Raw genomic sequence first — 19,580 nt, 5'->3', positions numbered from 1 at the left:
TTGGATTAGACCCTCAGCTTCCTGACATCCATCTCTTCATCCACCACCTTTTTTTTTTTTTTTTTTTTTTAAAAAAAATCTGAGTCTAGGTCTTGCAGAGTTTTCCAGGGTGACCTCAGACTCTGGGGCTTTAGTGAACTTCCTTCTATAGCCTCAAGAGTAACTAGGACTATAAGAATATACTACCACTATGTCATTTTAATGAACAATATGTGAGCAAAATTATCTCTTATGATTGTGTTCATGTTCATAATCATTAGTTTAATTATAATAATAATTTTTAATAACTGATTAGCTTATTCAAAGATGGCCAATCTAAATATGTTACCTATGTTTACAAATTTAATCTTTACTAAAACCTTAGGATGTAGTTTCTCCCATATCTCATACGGACTTGAAGTACCACTAAAGGTGTTATTGGCTTTAATGAGGAAGCACAAGGCTTATAGATATTTGGAGGAAGCCATTGATAGTAAGATTCATGTCGATTTTGGAAATTTGGCATATAGAAAAAGGCGTCTGTCTTAGAATAGGGGGGCAGCCCGTGCTCGATGGTGTAAAATCACAGTGGACAGATGAAAAACTGGAGGCTCAAGGAATCTAGGCAGTCTCTGGAGTGTCCACATCCATCCACAGGGGAGTCCAGATTCTCATCCGAGCAGCTACACCAGAACCCAGTGCTTAACTCCCTGTTCCACACCCCTGTGTGCTGTGACGGCAAACATTGAGCAGTTCTGTTTTCTTTTAATAATAGGTACTGATACCAAGAGAAGTTTCACACCAGACATTGGGTTTTTTGTTAGATGTAACCCTCTTGGTGGGAGTATTGTCAGCCCAAGCGGTATAACTTCTTTAAGTCTCAGTCTCTCTCTCTCTCTCTCTCTCTCTCTCTCTCTCTCTCTCTCTCTCTCTCTCTCACACACACACACACACACACACACACCTCTCTTAGACATCTTATGCGCCATTTTAATATATGTTTTCAAACATGCTTAGTGTTATTTTTTAATCCTTTCTCTTTCTGTATGACTTCCCTTCAACTTTTCAGTTAATATTCCAACACACACACACACACACACACACACACACACACACACACACTCCATGGACCCTTGTTACTTTGCTGGTTTCTGTGGTTCCTATCAGTGTAAGAGCCAGAGGACCCAGAAATGTGCTGGGAGATTTTTTGCAGATGTGACAGGAAAGCTTCCCCCATGATCCCTCAATGTACGGCTTCCTAAACAAGACCTGAACAAGCCAACATCAGTAGAGAAGCAGACATGGGAGCTACAGGCAACCAGGGAGGGTGCTGGGAGTGGGGGAAGTCGCCTTCCTCAGGGGTGAGCCCCGTGACTGGTTATCCAGTATCACTTGGTCAGCCCTGGGATCGTGTACATACGAAGAGCCCAAAATGGACAGCGCAGGCTGTAGTTGTGTGCTTATGCTAGTTGGTACATGACAGTTACGAAGAAAAATGAAGCTGAGGGGGACCAGAGCGTGGGAGGAAAGAGAAGGGAGGAAATGATGTGGCTATATTTTAATTTCAAAAAAAAAATAAGAAAAACTTAACTATTGAAGGCGAGATAGCATTTAAGGGCTTGAATCTGACTTTCCGGGTACAGTGCAGGTACCGTGTGCAGACAGGGAACCGCACAGGTAAGTGAGGCTGCTGAGGGCCTTTGCTGGGTCCTTGGAGCCACCCGTGGTGGCCACACTGAAGAAGGCCCGCGAATAAGCCAAGAGGTGCAGGTGTAGGTGGGGCTGGGACAAGAGTGGGTGACTTCTTGTGGAAAATGAGGTGCCTTCAGCCCCATTCTAGGTTTCACTTCCTCTGGAGGTTGCACTTGGTCCCCCACACCCTAATCTTTATCTCCAATCTCTCAGTTGTCATCAGAGTTGCTGTCACTGTGCTGCTTTGGTTTCGTTTCCTGCGCAGCTCCCGTCCCTCTGGTCTTAGGTGACCCTATAGGTATTGCTAGGTGACTCTGTCGGTATTGCGAGCTTCCGAGGCTTGTGGGAAACTGCCCGTGTGCACAGCTCAGCACGGGAAAGCGTGCTCTGCCGGGCTGAATCAACAGTCAGGAGTGAGGTGCCGTGGATTCGCTTACTCTTCCGTTTTAATACTTTCCATCCCGCAGTTCTTGATGTGGGGTTTTCCCCTCGCCGGCTTTGAAAATCAGATAATGGCTCATATTTCAGGTGTTTTGGATCTATCCAACTGATACTACCAAGGGAAGTTTCTCTTTCCGTGGTCTAGAGGCAGCTCTTGGAGTGAAAGTCTTGTGTCCTGGGTCCTCAGACTTGAGGTCTGAAGATGATGTAACTGTCTGATGAAGAATCAGAATGAAAACTGGCCCTAAGCTAAGAAGTCAGGTTCCCATAGGGCACCATGAATGCTGGTTCTGCCCACCCTGCAGGGAAAGAGACCCTTACTGCATCACGAATAAGAGGACAGTACTTTTCTGGTTGCCATGTACTAAGTACATTTTCATTCTTGCTTCTGAAATGACTTGATTTCTTCTTTTTTAAACATGGAAACTCACCTAGGCAGTTGTCTTGTACAATGATCAACAAGCTTTACCATGTTTACTAGGTGTCTCTAGTCTGCAACGTTGGGGCTTCTCGTGGCCCTGGATAGGTATGAACACAGCCCAGCCCAAAACTGTAACCTGACTTGTTTGGCTTTGATTTTTGTCAACTTGACAAACTGGAGCCCCTTGGGAAGAGGGAGCTTCAGTTGAGGAATTCTCTCTGTCACTTTGGACTTTGGGTTTGTCTGTGGGCTGGTTTCTGAATTGCTAATGTTGGAGGCCCAGAGCCCCATGGGTGGTGCCCGCTGTAGGCCTGTGGGCTCAGGCTATAAGAAAAGTAGTTGAAGAACCCAGAGGAAGTGAGCCAGTAAGCAACCTTCCTCCGTGGTCTGTTTCGGTTCCTGACTCAGTTCCTGCTGGAGTCCTTGCCTGGGCTTCCCTCAATGATAGACTGGGATGTAGAAATCTAAGTTGACATAAACATTTTCCTCCCCAAATTGTCATTTGTTCAAAAATGTTTATAACAGCAAAGGAAAGCAAGTGAGGTATTATTAAAAACATGAGAATTTGTGGTGTGTGTGTGTGTGTGAGAGAGAGAGAGACAGAGAGAGAGAGAGAGAGAGGGAGAGAGAGAGAGAGAAGGAATGGAGGGAGGGAGGGAGGAGAGGGTAACTCAGCTTCACTGTTCTTGAATATGGTCTTTGTGAATGATTGCATCATGTGACAATGTCTAAAATTTAGGAAATATTTTCTTTGTGTCTATATTTTTATTATGTGTGTTGCTCCCAGAATGGGCTCTGACTCAAAATTATTGACTCCATAACATGTTTATGATAAACTCAGTGTTTCGAGATGCCTCCACTGGCCATCCAGAACTCTTCCAGCAGTGAAGAGCAATGCTCATTCCTATGGGATGAAGAGGAAAATGGCAACACAGAGAATTGCTGTGACATCCAGGGACTAAGGAGTTGCTGAGGACAAAGACAGGCTTTTCTTAGAGCAGCTTGGGGAGACTTATTGGAAGGGAGCAAAGTGCATCTTTAGATAGAAACAAAAATGATTGTTTATATTTGGACCTGTAGTTGTATTTCTAGAATAAAAGCCACTTCACAGAATTGCTCTTCAAACAGCCCTCTGTGCTGATGGACATATCCTATATCTGCTCTGCCTGAGCTGAGAGCCATTGGCCCTCTTTAGGGCTTTTGAAACATGATTATTACCACAGTTGAGGAACCACACTTTGCATTTTTTTCGGTGCTGTTTAAAGTTTAAAATAAAAAGTCTCACGGCATTAGTGACTATCATATTGGACTGCATCACCAGATGAAAAAATATGCAAAGGACTAAGCCAGTGTTATGGATTTGGATAATTCTCTTGATCATAAGTCCATAGAGAATTTGATTGGCTTTTACTTTTCAATATAGTTTGTTACAAATGGTAGCACTCATACAAACAAATATGAAAAATGCAGTAAACTATGATGTGTAATTTGTTAGGGACATCGTCTACCTTTGTACCAGCACACAGTTCATACACGCAAACCTCCATTTACACACACAGATGGGCAAGCTGATTCGTGGATGTATGGGTGTGGATGCACGCTTTCACACGCTCTTTCTTTCTCCTTTGGCTTTTTAATATGGAGAAAGGGAGAAAGAAGATGGTTCTGGATGATTTATCCTTTGGAAGAAATAAGAATGACTGTTAAGTCTCCTACTGGGGGAAATATCAGGCTGGGAAAAGAGTTCATACTAGGTAGTTTTCATCCCTGACCTACAATGACTGACACATTCGCTTAAGAGTTCAAGTGGTCCTTAGTTTCCGTGCTGTAGACTGGGGGTCACAGTGCTACCTGACTGCCTGGAAAGATAGTGTATATTTATAAAGCTTCTTCTTAGGGTGTTCTTTCTAAGCCAGTATCTTAGATTTTTATAATCCTGCAGCACACTTCTTTTTCTCCTTGTGTTGACTGTGGTACCAAGACACATGGCTATACATATTTTCTCCTCGGTCTTCAGTGTCGTCTGGCAATCTCCACCTCCCTTCCAGACCCGCTTGAAAGTCTCCCTCTTCACATTCTGCGCCAGCCTTGCCTGAGAAACTTCCTTACTGGGTCCTCACAGTACTCTGCCAAGTTTTGGCTGTGCACACTCCCCCAGAGTGGATGTAGCCAACCATACCCTGGAATACTCTGCAGTGTTGCTTCTAGATGCTTTTAAGTTTTTTTTTTCCTCTTATGTCTGTGCTTTGTTTTGCACTCATTATAATGGAAGCTCCCAGGGCGGAGGCTGACTCTGATCTTTATTTTCTTGAGCTTTCTAGAGTTAATTTTATCCAGTGGCGTGCAGAGAGTGGCCTTCCACGAAGGCTGCACTGTGATAGTTAAGTAGAGGGCATGGGAATTTCGGGGCTTAGACTGGCGTCTTTCATAAGCTCTGGATGGCCATTTAAAGCAGAGGTTTCCAACTGTGTTATGCCCAGCAGTCTCTAGGGGTGCTTCTAGGATTTAGGTCTGAAGGTTCAATAACACAGGTGATTTAGTGGATTTGAGAAGGGTGCAGGACGCCTGCATTTTAAGGAGTGAACCAGGCAGTGTGCATACAGATGCTCTGACTGCCGCTCTCTGAGAAATAATCATCTGTATATTGCGATAGTACTTCTAGCCTCTACCTGGGAATGACTTTTGGTGGTAAGGAGTGTTGCTGTTAAAGAATGTAAGATCTTGGGAGTGCTCCTCTTCTTCTTCTTCTTCTTCTTCTTCTTCTTCTTCTTCTTCTTCTTCTTCTTCTTCTTCTTCTTCTTCTTCTTCTTCTGGGAGGAGAGAGAAGATGAGGTGGAGGATTTTGTAGGAGAAACATTTCTTTATCTGGGCATGGTGTTGCATGCCTTTGATCTCAGCACTAGGGAGGTAGAGGCAGGAGGATCAAAAATTCAAGGCCAGTTTTTAACTATATAGGGAGTTTGAGATCAGCCTGGGATACATGATACCCTGTCTCAAAAAAAAAACAACAACAACAAATGAATCATCTGTTTAAATCTTTATCATGTCAGCGAGTTTCAGCTGAACACTAGAGTATCATATCAGAAGAGGTGGGAGAAGCATAGATGGGTTCTCAAGCCACAGTGGTCCGAAGCAGCCCCCGGGCCTTCACTCGGTTTGTTTGGCCAGGATCAGTTATTACAGGCTTCGCAATTGATCTGACCCTCCAGAGACAATTAGGGAAGTATCTGGAAAGCACATAAGGAGAGTGCCACTGGCAGCAGGTGGTACATTGGTTGCAAAAGTAACCACTGACAGTCAGACAGTAAAAACTCGAAGTCAGACAGAAGACGTAAAGAAACCAGGAAAAAAGGCATTTAAAAGGTAGAACCGAAATGTAGACTAGGTGGAGCGACCGAAGGATGAAGGAACCAACAAGAGCACGGAGGTGCCCTTGGGTTGGCTCTGGGAGCTAGCAGTGATCTGTTGCTCCATCGGATACTGCATTTCCAGAGCTTAATGGGAGGTGTGACTCTTGGGAGCTGCTCTATAGGAATCTTAGAATAGCTTGACATAAACAGCCGGACAAGCAAACAAATCTGCAAGCTTGAGATGGTCGTCTATGTGCAGAACTGAAGACATTGTCTGCTGAAAAGATGGGCAAATGCTTTTCCTATTTTAGTCCATACAGTCTCAGATATTTCCGTCTATACATGTTTGGTACCTGTTTCACTCTTAGTTGCTCACTAGTGTTGCTGTCCTCTCACCTGCCTTTTTCATGTTTAAATTACCTTAAAATACACGGGATATATGTTGTTGGACTGTAAATCCCTATGTATGTAGTTCTAAGACTGAAGAATTTTGAGTCATTATTTAATGTGCAGCATTCTTACCTCACACAAACAGCTTATTTTAAAGTCGTCAATAAATTTCAGATAGTTTTTTTTTTTGTTGCATATAGATCTGAAGAGGTCTCTTTTTACATAGCTAACATTGCATCATATTTTATGTGGCTCATTATCCTTTAATAGATCATAATGATTTCCCCAGGGAATGGTACATCTATTAGAAGTAGATATTTTAGCATACATACTAATTAGAAAAATGCACACTAGTGCCAGCCCATACATAAGCCCCACACAGCAAAGAAAACCAAGGCTGGCCTTGAACACTTAGGCTCAAGCCATCCGCTGTCCCAGCCGCTTGAAGAACTGGGGCTACAGGTATGTGTCACCGCACCCGATGGAAAAATCGCTTCTAATAGTGTCTAAAGTCGGCTAACTTGCTTTGAGCGCCTCTCCACCTCGCTGTCGAATTCTGTTGTCAAGGGGCTGTAGAACTCAGAATTTATTTTAGTCAGAGAGAGGAAGGAAGAGGTGAGAAGTCTTTTACTGTAGGCATACATTAGGTCCCAGTGAAAACCTGAAATAGGCAGAGCCTTTTCCCTTCCACTAACATCCTGCCAATTAGACTTGAATCAATTCGCCGGGGAGGAAGGACCCAGTTATCCAACTCCGGGCCTCACCGTATTGTATTTCATTTTATTCAAAGCTACATGTTCAAGCTCGCCTCTTTCTTCCATCACTTCTTTCCCTTTCTGATTAGAAACCACACCCACAGCTAAGAACAACTTAAATACCTGGTCTGATTCCTGCAATGGGCTAGGCATGGTGCAGGAAGGGCAGCGGCTTTTGTGTTGCTTGGGTCGGCAGGGCGTGTGCAAGCTAGTGTCACTGGTGCATCCACACCAGAACTCAGTACACCGAAAGACAGAATGGGAGACAGGAAAAAAAGGGCAAGTTCATAGGGGAAGATCAAGACCCGTTGCAGGAAGGAAGCAGGCGAGCGTCTCTGGAAGATAGAGGCCTTGAAGGAAGTATGCTTCCCATCTTTTTAAGGAAAAATGGACCTGGAAGATGGCATTCCTGGAAGACTGAATATTACAGACAAAGTTTAGGCTCACCTTACAGGGCTGAGCAAGACCTGGGTAGTGCTGAAGTTTTCAGCGCGCCCCTCACAGGACCTGCCCGGTAAATGATGGTCTCTGTAGTGAGCAGCTTTGCGGTTCTGAGTGAAAAGGGCAGGGCTTTGCCCAGGGAATCGTTTATAGGATAGGCTGGACAACTGAATACACTGATGGATCTTCAGTGAAGGTCACTGAACTAAAATAGCCTTAATGCGTCCGAACTTTGTGCTGCTAGGATGGGGTTTCCTTGGGATGAGAAAGCTGAGGGTGACAAGAGTGACAAGGTGTTTCGGGAGAGTCAGGGTAAACTAGCAGAAACCAGGGTAAAATGAATTGAGATGCGACCAGGCTTCTGATGGATTCAGAATGGCTCTTTATGGCCTTCCAAGTAAAGCCTGAGCAACACGTCAAGCTGGCGCTCTTGGGGAGGATGCAAGACCCACGCCAAACCAGGCCTAGTATCAACTTTCGCCTTAGTCTGTATCTTTTTGTTTGTACTTTCATTTCTCTGCTTCCTTGTATAATAATTAAGATATTAGGTAAAGATTCCAGCTTCCAACTTTTTCCATGTATGCCTGTCTCTACCCAAACATCCCTTTGTGGATTGGTCCTGGGTTGGTTCTCTCCTGTGTTGATCACAGTTTTCTACCTTTGGCTTGTAGTTAACTTTAGTTCCAGTTCATGCACCAGGAGCCCAAGAAGGAGGTTTGTTAACATTGTACTGGGAGCAGGATAAGGGCCAAGTAACAAGGGTGGAATTCTGAAGGTGAACATGGATGTCCATCCGTCCATCCCTTCGTCCGTCCAACCACTCATGGCTTCTTACATACTGCTGAGGTGAGCCCCCTCTTCCATGTGGTGTTCTTATCGGGCCCTGCTTTTCTTGCTTCTGTCTTTCTTCTGTCAACCGCTTTGCAATTTCTACATGACAGCTGATTACCCAGGGGTAATAGCAAGGCCTCTGGTGGTGTTAGTGGCAGCTGGTTTTATTTTTGGATTTCGTCAGGTGTTTGTAAGTTGAGAGCTGTTTGTATTCAAACAGTGTGATTTGGTGGCATATATGACCTCCCATGGAAGTAATGAATGTGGCAAAATGAGGGGATAAAGTGAACAGTCTTTAACATCACATTCATCTACAAACTTTAAAAACCTGGGTGCGGGTGAACGACTAAGAACACGGCTGTGCTGTGGAACACTCGGTCTCATTTTAGGTAGATTTGAGTTTTGATTGGTTTAGAGATCTAGTCACTGATGGAATAGTCACAGGTTTATGAAATTTACACGTTGATCCACTTGGGAGTTTTGTTTTGTTTTGTTTTTGTTGTTGTTGTTTTTTTGGTTTTTTTTTTTTTTTGGCACCTACCAGATTCCTGTAGGTCAGTTGTTCTTGTCAAGTTGACAATTTATCTCACCAGCAGTATTGTGGGATACAGAGAACATCCACCTTGTAGCAATTTGATTTAAAAAAATTTCCTTCTATATGCTCATTTTGCTTACATATATACATTTGAAATAGTTACCTATAATCTTTGGTTTTAGTCTTGTTGAAAACATTTACTTCTTTGCTGATTTTCATATTTTAGTTTTAATGGCCACATAAATTTGACTACAATGTTCAATGTTTTGAAAAAAGTCTCTTTTCTGACTATTTTATTTCTCTTAGATGTCTGTTTGTGCAATACTGTGAACATTTGTTTAATTATACACAATCCCAGTATTATTTACAAGTATTTTTCCCATTTTTATCAAAATTGTACCAGAATAAAAAAAAAATTCACCTCATCGTTGTACTTCAGATTAAAAAAAAAAAACTGGTGACTTTCCTTTACTAGTCCTGGTGACTTTCCTTTACTAGTCCTGGTGACTTTCCTTTACTAGTCCTGGTGACTTTCCTTTACTAGTCCTGGTGACTTTTCTTTACTAGTCATATTTGTTTTCTAATTTATTTACTTCTCAGTTAATTTCAAAGAGGTCTCTTTGAACTCTGTTTATACCAGATGTTCATTAAATTATTTTCATTGCACCTGTTTACTGATTCTGTGTGTGTGTGTGTGTGTGTGTGTGTGTGTGCACGCACGTGGATGTTCACACACATTATAATACACGCGTGACTGTCAGAGGATCACTTGACAGCTTGTAGGAGTTGACTGTCTCCTCCTCTTTCATGGATCTGGGGATCAAACTCAGGTGACAGTACTTTAGTCTCTAAGCCTTCTTGCTGGCCCATAAATAATAATTTTTAATTCTACTCTTGGTATGATGTATTTAGTTATTATTTTTTCTGTTACTCACAGGTTTTGGAGTGTTGGCTTGGTATTTGAGTAATTTGTTTGAATCTAGTTTATCATCAATGTTTCTAGTGTTCTGTGAAAAGTCCTAACGGCAGTATGGGTTCCTGGTTGTTAATATTTAAGTGGATACTTGGTCTTCTGTCAGAATCACAGAATGCCCATGCTATTCATTGGAAAATAATCATGATGTTACTATCTAGAGATGCTAATCAATCATATATTTACAGATTAAATGTAGAGTTATTGACCAAGAGTTTGGATAGTAGATGAAAACTATATTCAAGAAGTTTTTGCATTAGTTGTGGGGGTGCCTGCTGCAGTCAGCACCGTAGAGGGAGAATTTCTGACCCATCTGAGCTCTAGAGGGAGATCATGCCTCAAAAAGACAAATAATAGATCTCCATTTCTAACTACAGTGTATCTGACTGGTAAATTAGGAAATATACATTTTGTATTTATTTAGTGCTTAAAAGTAACCCATGTTTGGGGATTACTTATTCCACGTGCTGGTAAGCATTTACTATACTACTTCTGAGGTTCAGACTCTATTATGTAAATGGGAAGTGCTTCTGGAATTTATAATGCACTCCAGCATTTGTTTTTAATTGGTTCAATTGACTTTTAAACAATCTTGTTAAAATAACCTGTTATCTGATAAAGACAGTTTATTGATAGCTGAACATTTTGTTTCTCAACTCTGACTTAATGATGAGAATTCAATGTACCCTCCAGTCTTTCTATAGGAGAACTAACATTTTGAAAATAGTGGAAGATTGCTTTTTCTTAATTCATTTTGAGGAATGATCTGTATTGAGAATATTATAAGCAAACAAGAAAACCATCTACATGGTTATTGAAAATGTATAGCTTATTGATTTTTTCTATTGATTTTATTGAGCTCTACATTTTTCTCTGTGCCCCTCCCTGCGTAGACTCTCCCTTAAACCCTATTCTATGGTCGCCATGCTCCCAATTTACTCAGGAGATCTTGTCTTTTTCTACTTCCCATGTAGATTAGATCCATGTATGTCTCTCTTAGGGTCCTCATTGTTGCCTAGGTTCTCTGGGATTGTGAATTGTAGGCTGGTTTTCTTTGGTTTATGTCTAAAAGCCACTTATGAGTGAGTACATATGATAATTGTCTTTCTGGATCTGGATTACCTCACTCAATATGATGTTTTCTAGTTTCATCCATTTGCCTACAAAGTATGGTGATTTCTCAGAAAATTAGGAAAAAACCTTTCTCAAGACCCAGCAATACCACTTTTGGGTATATATCCAAAGGATGCTCAATCGTGCCACAAGGACATGTGCTCAACTATGTTCCTAGCAGCGTTGTTTGTCATAGCCAGAACCTGGAAATAACCTAATTGCCCTTCGACCGAAGAATGGATAAGGAAAATGTGGTCCTTTTACACAATGGAGTACTATACAGCTTAATTGATTTTTAATAGTCATGAAGGAAAGGAGTCCTGCTTACAGGGCATGTGACATATAGCCCACTGTTAACCCAGATCCATAGATATGGAAGCACAGGTTGCCTATGGTTACTTAACTGATAACACATAGCCCGAGGGTGTTGGAGAGCATGTCTGAAACACTTAGGCTGAGCAGATTTTGGGGATGGAGATAGTAAACCTCTCCCACAGAGTGTTATGGGTGTAGTTGGTGCTTAGTAGAGGGAGCTCGAGACTGAAGTTCTGAATTCTCTAGTTCTTTTTCTCTTGGGTAAGAAAGGCCTGCTTATTATACTCTGGCCAGGCACCCAGCTGGGTTGTCTTATTTTCATTTGGAAAGAATATGTGAGCTGAAATCCATATTAAGTTATGATTTCTACTCTCGCATACTGATAAGAAATTATGTGTGTGTGTGTGTGTGTGTGTGTGTGTGTGTGTAATAATGTGCGGAATGAAACACATTAGTCTCTGTGTTTCTCATATGCTTTATTTATAGTTCGTTTGTTAAAGTTAGATGTCGCATTGTTCACCTTTCTAGGGAAATACATATTGTAAAGGAAAGCATATATGACACTGAAATCTTCTTCTCAGCCAGTTTTCCCCAAATGGTAGTTCCTGAGTTTTCTGAAAACAGCTCTACAGGAGATGGGTGAATATATTGAAGGTGATTAGTTCAAAACATGAAAAGCAGAAGTGGGCATGTATGTCCCCATTTCACTGATTTAATTTTCCCTGTCATTTGGGGCTACTCATCAAATACTCTTGAATTCCAGATGCAAGAGTAGAGTTTGTAAGTCTAAAAGCTACTAGAAATTCAAGTCTCATTCATCCTGATGAAACCTTTCGTATTTGTTTGTAGCTCTCAGTGGGTGAGTTCGCCCTTCTTCTCATTGTGGAGCGGCATGCAGGCATTTTCTCAGCTTCCTTACACATATAGCAAATTGGCTGATGACATTTGGGCCACTTGCTATGGAATAATCTTTCCAGATTGCAGATTGCTACTGTGGTGTGCATTAGTGTTAGCGTGATGTGCTTTAGCATTTGGCGTTTCCTACTTCGTTTTGTTTCAGTAAGGAAAGTGGAGAGAAGAATCTATGGGAGGGGAACATCATAGACTCTGAGAAGACATTAAGAATTAGAGAACTTTTAAAAGTAAAACTCAGTCCAAAAGAGTTTCCACTACAGCGCTTCTCCACCTTCTAGGGAGTTTTGAAATCAGGTATCAAAGTCAGTGGGTGAATGCTGGGAGCCCCCTGGACTCCCCAGTTCTGGTGGGGAGGGACTCATGATTTTATGGAGTCTCTTTGTTGACACAATGCCCTAGAATATATGCTTCAGGTTTCTTGAATCCCTCTTGGCACGAAAGCTCTTAAGCCTGTGAATGTTGTCTTTATTAATGAAATAGGGCAGAAGCAGTGGCTTAATGCCTCCACTTATTCAATGGCAAGGGCGAATTTGTAGAAAGTATGCTCTCTGGCCCGGAAGTTCGTTTTCACATTATTGTTGAAGTATTCTTAATGCGTTGGAGTATGATGGTTAATAGCCAACATTTTAAATGTCTGGGTGATATAGTGCACAGTTCTTTAACTTATTTATTATAAAAGAGAAACGTTGGGAAAGACCCGATTCTTTTCTGCTCTCGTGAAGGGATCATTAGAAGTCCCGCGGAATTCCGGTTGCTCAGCAGTTGCGCATGCTACCTTTCCTGCTGTCATTGCCAGCATCCTGTTTGATCACGCATATTATTCACCACTCTGCCACCTGTGCTGTGCGCTTTGTTTGTGTTACTCAGGCCAAATATGGGAATGCATGCTTTCAAATAGCACGAGGTTCTAGCTACATTGCTCAGAAGATCTTGACCCATTGGGTTACTGGCAGGGTGGAGCCATTGAAATAGAGTGGGTCTGTTTAAGTAGATGCCAGATTTATCAATTTTAGGTGCATGGTATCTAGTAGTTAGGAAAATAGATACTGTTGGGGGTAAGACAAAAACTGGTGTACAACAGTGGAAGATGTCATTCTTGGGTGTTTTGGAGGGTTTCAGATCAAAGAAGGAAAGTTACTATGAAAACAAAAGCCACAAGCCACCAAATCATCATTGAAAAAGGCTGGTCTGAGGTTGGGGAGTTGTTCAGTGGGTAAAGTGATGACGGCACAAATATGAGGTCGTGAGTTCAAATCTCTAGCATTGATGTAACCGCTGAGTATAGAAGCATGCACCTGTAAGCCCAGATGTGGGAGAGTGGGGCAGATGGATCGCTGAGGCTCCCTGGCCTGCCATTCTAGCTAAAACAGTGAGCTCAAGGTTCATCGAAAGACCCTGTCTTAGAAAAGTTTAAGTGGAGAGAGAGAGAACGAGCAGGGGGAGGATATGGATTTCTGACTTGCACAGGTGCATGCATGCGTGAGCACACACACGTACACACACACATTTATATACTACCTACAAACAGAAAGAATAAAAGAAAGAAAAGAAAAAGAGTGAGTCTCGTCGATTTCGATGTTGATTAACAGTTAAAGAATCTGACTCGCCTGTTTACAGTGTGGCATATGATAGCACACTGTATGCCATGATGCACCCCACTTGGTTCATATGGGGTTGACTCTTTTGTGGTTTGTAGACTGAAGTTATGAGTTTGGGTATAGGATACTATATTTTGTTAGGGGGATGTGACATTATCATGCCTGCCCTCTGATGACATCAGCCTTTGCCACTTGCTTGAGATAGAGGCTGTCAGGTTTTTCCACTGTAAAATTACTACTTTTTTTCCTCTCCCAGCCTCTTCTTAATTGGGCAAACATTATGCTTTCTCTCCCGAAGAGTGTGTGCAGGGGTGAGGGTGGGGCATTTATCAACACATTTTATTGATGGATTGACTTCACTCTGGACTCATGTATGTGTATTTTATTCTTTGGGTTATCATTCAATGCCATCATCGTTTATCTTACGTTAAGTATTTCCTTCTCTGTCCGTCTCCTTCTGTTTCTTTCTTTCCTCCTCTCCCTCTCTTTTCTTTCTTTCACGCAAGGTTTCACTGTTTGGCTGGCCTGGAACTCTGTATGTAGCTCAGACCGGCCTTGAACTCACAGAGATCCTTCTGACTCTGACTTCCAAGTGCTGGGATGAAAGGCGTGCAGCCCCGTGCCTGCTGTCATAAATTGTCCTATGACGTAAACGTTTTTATTTCATCGCGCGCCGGGGACCTTCGCGGAGCTTGGCACAGCAGGTGTTAGCTACATCCTGCCTCTCCTTTCTCTCCATGTCTTTGCTCTCATTATTCAAACCTGGAGATTCCTTTTTATTCAGCCATTTTTTTTATAGTCACATTTTAGTGTGTGCACTCTGGATGAAGAAGTTATAATACGAAACTTCTTGTCAGCAGATTGGTGAATTTACCTGAGAAATTGAGATTCAAGAGTATGAGGAGGTGTGACTAGGACCAGAAGCAGATGTCCAGGTAGGAACCCCAAGCTTGTTTTCTTTAACGCCTTTGCGCTTGTTTGAGCAGAAGCCGAGATGCAAAGTCTAGAATGGGGGTGGGGTGGGGTGGGAAGGATGGTGGCAGAGATGCTGCTTCTGCAAGGAAGTCACACCGTTTCCATTTCTGATTCTGCTACTTCGTGTCCAAACAGCAGAATAATCGATGAGCTTTGAAACCAGGTCCAAAAAGAACTTGCAGACGAATATGTATTTGAAAATGGATTCTAGACATGATTTGGATTCTTGAAACCTATTCAAAAAGTAATTATCGTAATATAAATAATATTTAGGTTTATTGTGCCAGAGATCACACCTACTGGCTATAAGATGTTCGATATGTATCTCAGCGCGCTTATTAAATATGGGTTGATTTATATTTTACATTTCTCGCAAACTTCCCTGGATGTTATGAGGTCATAAACACCTTCTACTAGAAGGTGCAGGGACGCTCATGTATCATGTATGTGCTCTCGAATTGACATATGGATGCTAGAAAAGCGAGAATCCGTTCACCAGCTGCTTTTGTGGTGCTGATGCTGCGAAGTTAAGAAAGATGAATCAAGAGCAAATACGAAATGCAGTCACTCCTCACAGTGATGCTGACCTCTGCCCTAGACGTAGAACGGCGGATGGTGCGTCCATCTACACTGCAGAGGTTTGGGCGCATGGCAGCCTCTAGTCTCTCAGAGGAGATGTGTATACCAATGCATTTATAGCATGGTGCTGGGGGGTAAGTTTGTGGGGAAGGAAGCTGAACACTCTGAGTCCTGCTCACATATTGTGTGTGCGTGCACGCATACTTGGTGATCATGTCTGATAAGAGACCACAGTTGCCCCCAGGGGTCATTTCCATTTGCAAGCAGGGGACAAGGAGAGGAAGCTCAGGAAGGCTATTGCAAGAGTGCTGCACTTTTTCCCTATAGCAACATCAGCAAGGATGCTGCTACTCTAGGTGAAGGTGGGGCATTGGGTTGCCGGTTTCCAGCCTCTTTCTGGAGAGCACTGTTAAATGGTAACTTTATACACAGAGGGGCTGCTGACCACTGAGTTTGGTTTTCTCCTTTGTGGGAAAGGGCAGACCAAGTGCTCGTGGAGTGAGAAGTTCTGCCCGTGCTCTCCTGGCCTCGCAAGTAACTCAGACATCAGTTCTCCTCTCAGTGGGTCTCACAGCCACACCCATCCCCAGAAGTCCCAGCTGCCCTTTGCTTCCTTTCTTCATCAGGGTAGATGACACCTCCCCTGACTGTGTTCCAGTGGTGCAACCTTTGTTCTATTTTCCCCAATCCAGGAGATAAAGGAGGAATATTCTGCTCTTTTCGTTGCTGTGAGAATAATCTATAACAAGTCTCAGGCTACTCTTGTTCTGTGGAAAAACTTGAACTTGAATATTGATTATCATCTCCACTGGGTTCAGGTGTTAGCAATGAAAACAATATTCTGTTCTATACATTTTTTTCCCTTTTTTGGTAAGATAATTGGGCTGTTTGACTCAAGTTGGACTGAAATTTGAAATCCTCCTGCCTCAGCATCGCAGGTGCTGGAAGTATGTCTCGCCACTCCCAGTTTCCAGTGGATCTTCTCTCTTTTCATTCCTCAACTTTAATCTCTGGCTGGAATCTTGGATGGTTCCAGGGGTAGAAAGAGCAGAGCTGAGGCTGAAAGGGAGAGACAGTGTGCTCGGAAGATCCTCGTGCAAGCGTCAAGTAGTGTTTGCACATCTCACGGGACGGTCCTTGCCAACAGATTCCCAAAGAGTAGTGACGCAGTCTAGTGTTGTTTCTGTTGTGAAGAGTCTCACTGGACTTACTGGAAACAAAGATGAGTCCTCAGTTGATAAAGTGCTCTGCATGCAAGTACCAGGACCCAAATTTGGATCCCAGAACCATGTAAATGGCAGAGCATGCCTAGGAAGGTAGAAACAGTGGATTTCCTGAGCCAGCTGCCTAGAAGACCAGCCTCATGGGAGAGCTTGAGGTGAGGGTTGGAGGTTCTACCTCCACGTACACACAGCTGCAAACATTCACATACCTGCACCCACACACATGTCAACATGCATACATGCATACATACTTACATACAGGTATAGTCTGCACTTGCATATGAAAAGAAGAAAAAGTCAGGCATGATGGCATATACATGTAATCCCAGTACTGGGGAGGTGGAGGCAGGAACATCCCTGAAGTTCCCTAGCCAACTAGTCTTGCTGAATTGTGAGCTCTGGGTTTAAAGAGAGACCCGGCCTCAATAAGTAAGTGGAGAACAATAAAGGAAGATACCTAACATCAACTTAAGGCTTCTCCATGTGTGTACACACATGTCCATACATACATGAACATGTATTCACATACAACACATGTACAAATAACTAAGGATAAGTGAAAAAGAAATTTTCTGCAACAGGCTATTTATACACATATAACTGGTTTCATTTCTTAATTCAGGTAATTTTGGTTAACTGTTTTGTGCTGGTCAACACACATAAAAAAGACAAAGTATATACCTGCCTTGAAATAATGTACTGTGAGAACTGCACACTACAGAATCAAATAAATAAAACACAGCAACAACAGCAGCAGCCCACAGTACAATACGAAACAGGCGACATGAGGTTCAGAGCACCCACTAAACCTAGCTGCACCATGAAAGCAATGCCCTAGCTTTGCTTGCAGGCTTTGACAGGGACATCAATGCCTGGTTTGCATTTTGCAGGATGGGTGGAAATTTGGTAGCTAGCAGGAGAAGGGCATTCTCGAGGTACAGGAAGGTGGCGTGTAGAACACGGAGACAGGGAAACAGCAAGGCACTGCCCGGAGCAAGCAGCATGTACACGTGGTGAGCTTGCTGGGTGGATGGAGAAGGAATGGAGCCACAAGGGGAAGAATCTCGAGGAAGAGCTTGGCTGTGTCTCTGTCCTATCAGAGTTTGCCATCATGATGACTGCGACCTCCATCCTGTAGGTAAGGAAGAGAGGCATGCTCAGATTTAGATCTTATGTAGACCTCGTAAGGCAACATCACGAGAACACAAGTTAGAGGAATTCGGGAGCATCTGAATTTGGATTTGGGAGACACGGCACGCAGGCCATGACAGTCTTCCTCCAACGAAAGATAAGACTTGAGGCCTGAACTAATGCTGTGGTACAGAGAGTTATGGATACAGAGTGGACTGTCACCCTCAGGAGGCAGCACTGAGTAACCGAGTCCGTGTGAAGAACATGAGAGAGGAGGTGGTCCCCATGACTACGGCTTGGGTGACAGGGTAGCGCAGTGGTAAGACCGCTCAAGATGAGGAGGACAGACAGGCCTTTGAGGAAAGCAGTGACCCACATTGGGCGTGTGCTGAATCTGTGGTCTTACAGTCTGGAAAGGCGTGGCTTTGCAACCAAATGACCTGATTTTCCACCTTACTTCCCCAACTGCTTACTGGGGTGCTGGTACGTCCGTTGCCTCTAGCACCCTCTGTTTCCTGTTCTGCAAAGTGGGGGTGACACTGACTTGCAGGCTGCTTAGGAGAGGTGAAAGCGATAGTTGACACTGGTTTCTGAACACAAAGCCAGTTCTTCCTCCAGGAGCAGATTGTTATTACCACGGTGTCTTCAGGTTCATTCCAAGCCTGAGAAGCCAGCAGAGAGGTAGAAAACACAGACTTCAGAGTTAAGGGATGAAATAGAACAGAACTGGCCAGGGGCACGCCTCTGCTAGACTTACTCACTTGGCAGTAGCTGTTGAGAGCATGTATGTCTAAGACAACGGAGACTTAGCCTTTGGCCCAAGGGTCTTGGTGTCTGCCGCACAGGAGAGGGATGGAAACCAAGGAGTTTCTAAAGAAAGAACATGGACAAATCAAATCTAGGTGTGTGTGTGTGTGTGTGTGTGTGTGTGTGTGTGTGTGTGTAATAAAACGTGGACAGGAAGGAATGTAAAAAGTTTTACGAGTTGAGCACTAGATCTACCAAAATCTAGAATGTTCTCAACATTCTAAGGGTACTTTCTTGCCTGTTTTAGTCTCTGTAGAACCCAAAAGTAGTTAAATCCTGATTTTTTACACTACCTCTCCTAGTTTTTCTTATTTTTGTGATTTATAACTATGAGATCAGATGCTCTGCTTTTTGTGTGTGTGTGTGTCTTATTTCACTCAATATATGTTAATGAGATGAATTCTCTCTCTCTCTCTCTCTCTCTCTCTCTGTCTCTCTCTCTCTCTGTCTCTCTGTCTCTGTCTCTCTGTCTCTGTCTCTGTCTCTCTCTCTCTCTCTCTCTCTCTCTCTCTCTCTCTCTCTCTCTCTCTTTTCCCAAGACAGGTTTTCTCTTTACCTTTGGAACCTATCCTGGAACTAACTTTGTAGACCAGGCTGGCCTTGAATTCACAGAGATCTGCCTCCCGAGTGCTGGGATTAAAGGCATACACCACCACCCGCCCGGCTGAGATGAATTTTTCCTGTGTGTACCAGCAACTCATTGTCATGACAGTGTTGAGTTCTACTGAATGAATATAATTGAGCCATTTTTACTATCCATGAATTTCGGTTCTCTGCACAAGGAATGATATTTCTGTGAACATCTAAGACATGTCTGTAGGGTGTAATCTAGGGGGTGGGGTTACTACATCAAGAACTCGTGGTATCAATTGTAGTAGCTTCTTCCACTTATCTTTAAAAGGGATGTGCCAGTTTATTCTCCTTCCAGCAGGGCATGCGCGATCCAAACGAGCCACTCTGCTGTTGCACTTCTGCCCATCTGATGATCATGCCTTGGTGTAGTCATGGAGATTTTCTCCTTTCTGCTGGTTTATGAAGTTGACTCCTTTTCTCGCATTGTTTTGCTATTGGCTGTTTCATTTTATAATGAGCCCATTGAAGTATTTGTCACTTTTC

The 19,580-nt window shown here is 43.0% G+C and overlaps 1 protein-coding gene across 5 annotated transcripts in view; it reads left to right on the top strand.

Annotated features, from left to right (window-relative positions):
• Hivep2 (HIVEP zinc finger 2) overlaps positions 1-19,580 on the top strand; it is a 185,906-nt gene that overhangs the window by 26,920 nt on the left and 139,406 nt on the right. For 2 of the 5 annotated variants that reach the window (XM_048425566.3, XM_048425567.3), the window contains exon 2: positions 14,610-14,684. The exons of the other annotated variants lie outside the window; for them this stretch is intronic. The gene's annotated coding sequence lies outside the window, so the exon portion shown is untranslated. The remainder of the gene's footprint in view (positions 1-14,609; positions 14,685-19,580) is intronic. 5 annotated transcript variants of the gene reach the window in all.

Source organism: Myodes glareolus, chromosome 1, assembly GCF_982192425.1.
Source record: "Myodes glareolus chromosome 1, mMyoGla1.1, whole genome shotgun sequence".
Lineage (NCBI taxonomy): Eukaryota > Metazoa > Chordata > Mammalia > Rodentia > Cricetidae > Myodes > Myodes glareolus.
The sequence above is the reverse complement of the archived record's forward strand: the minus strand, read 5'-3'. Positions and strand labels throughout refer to the sequence as shown.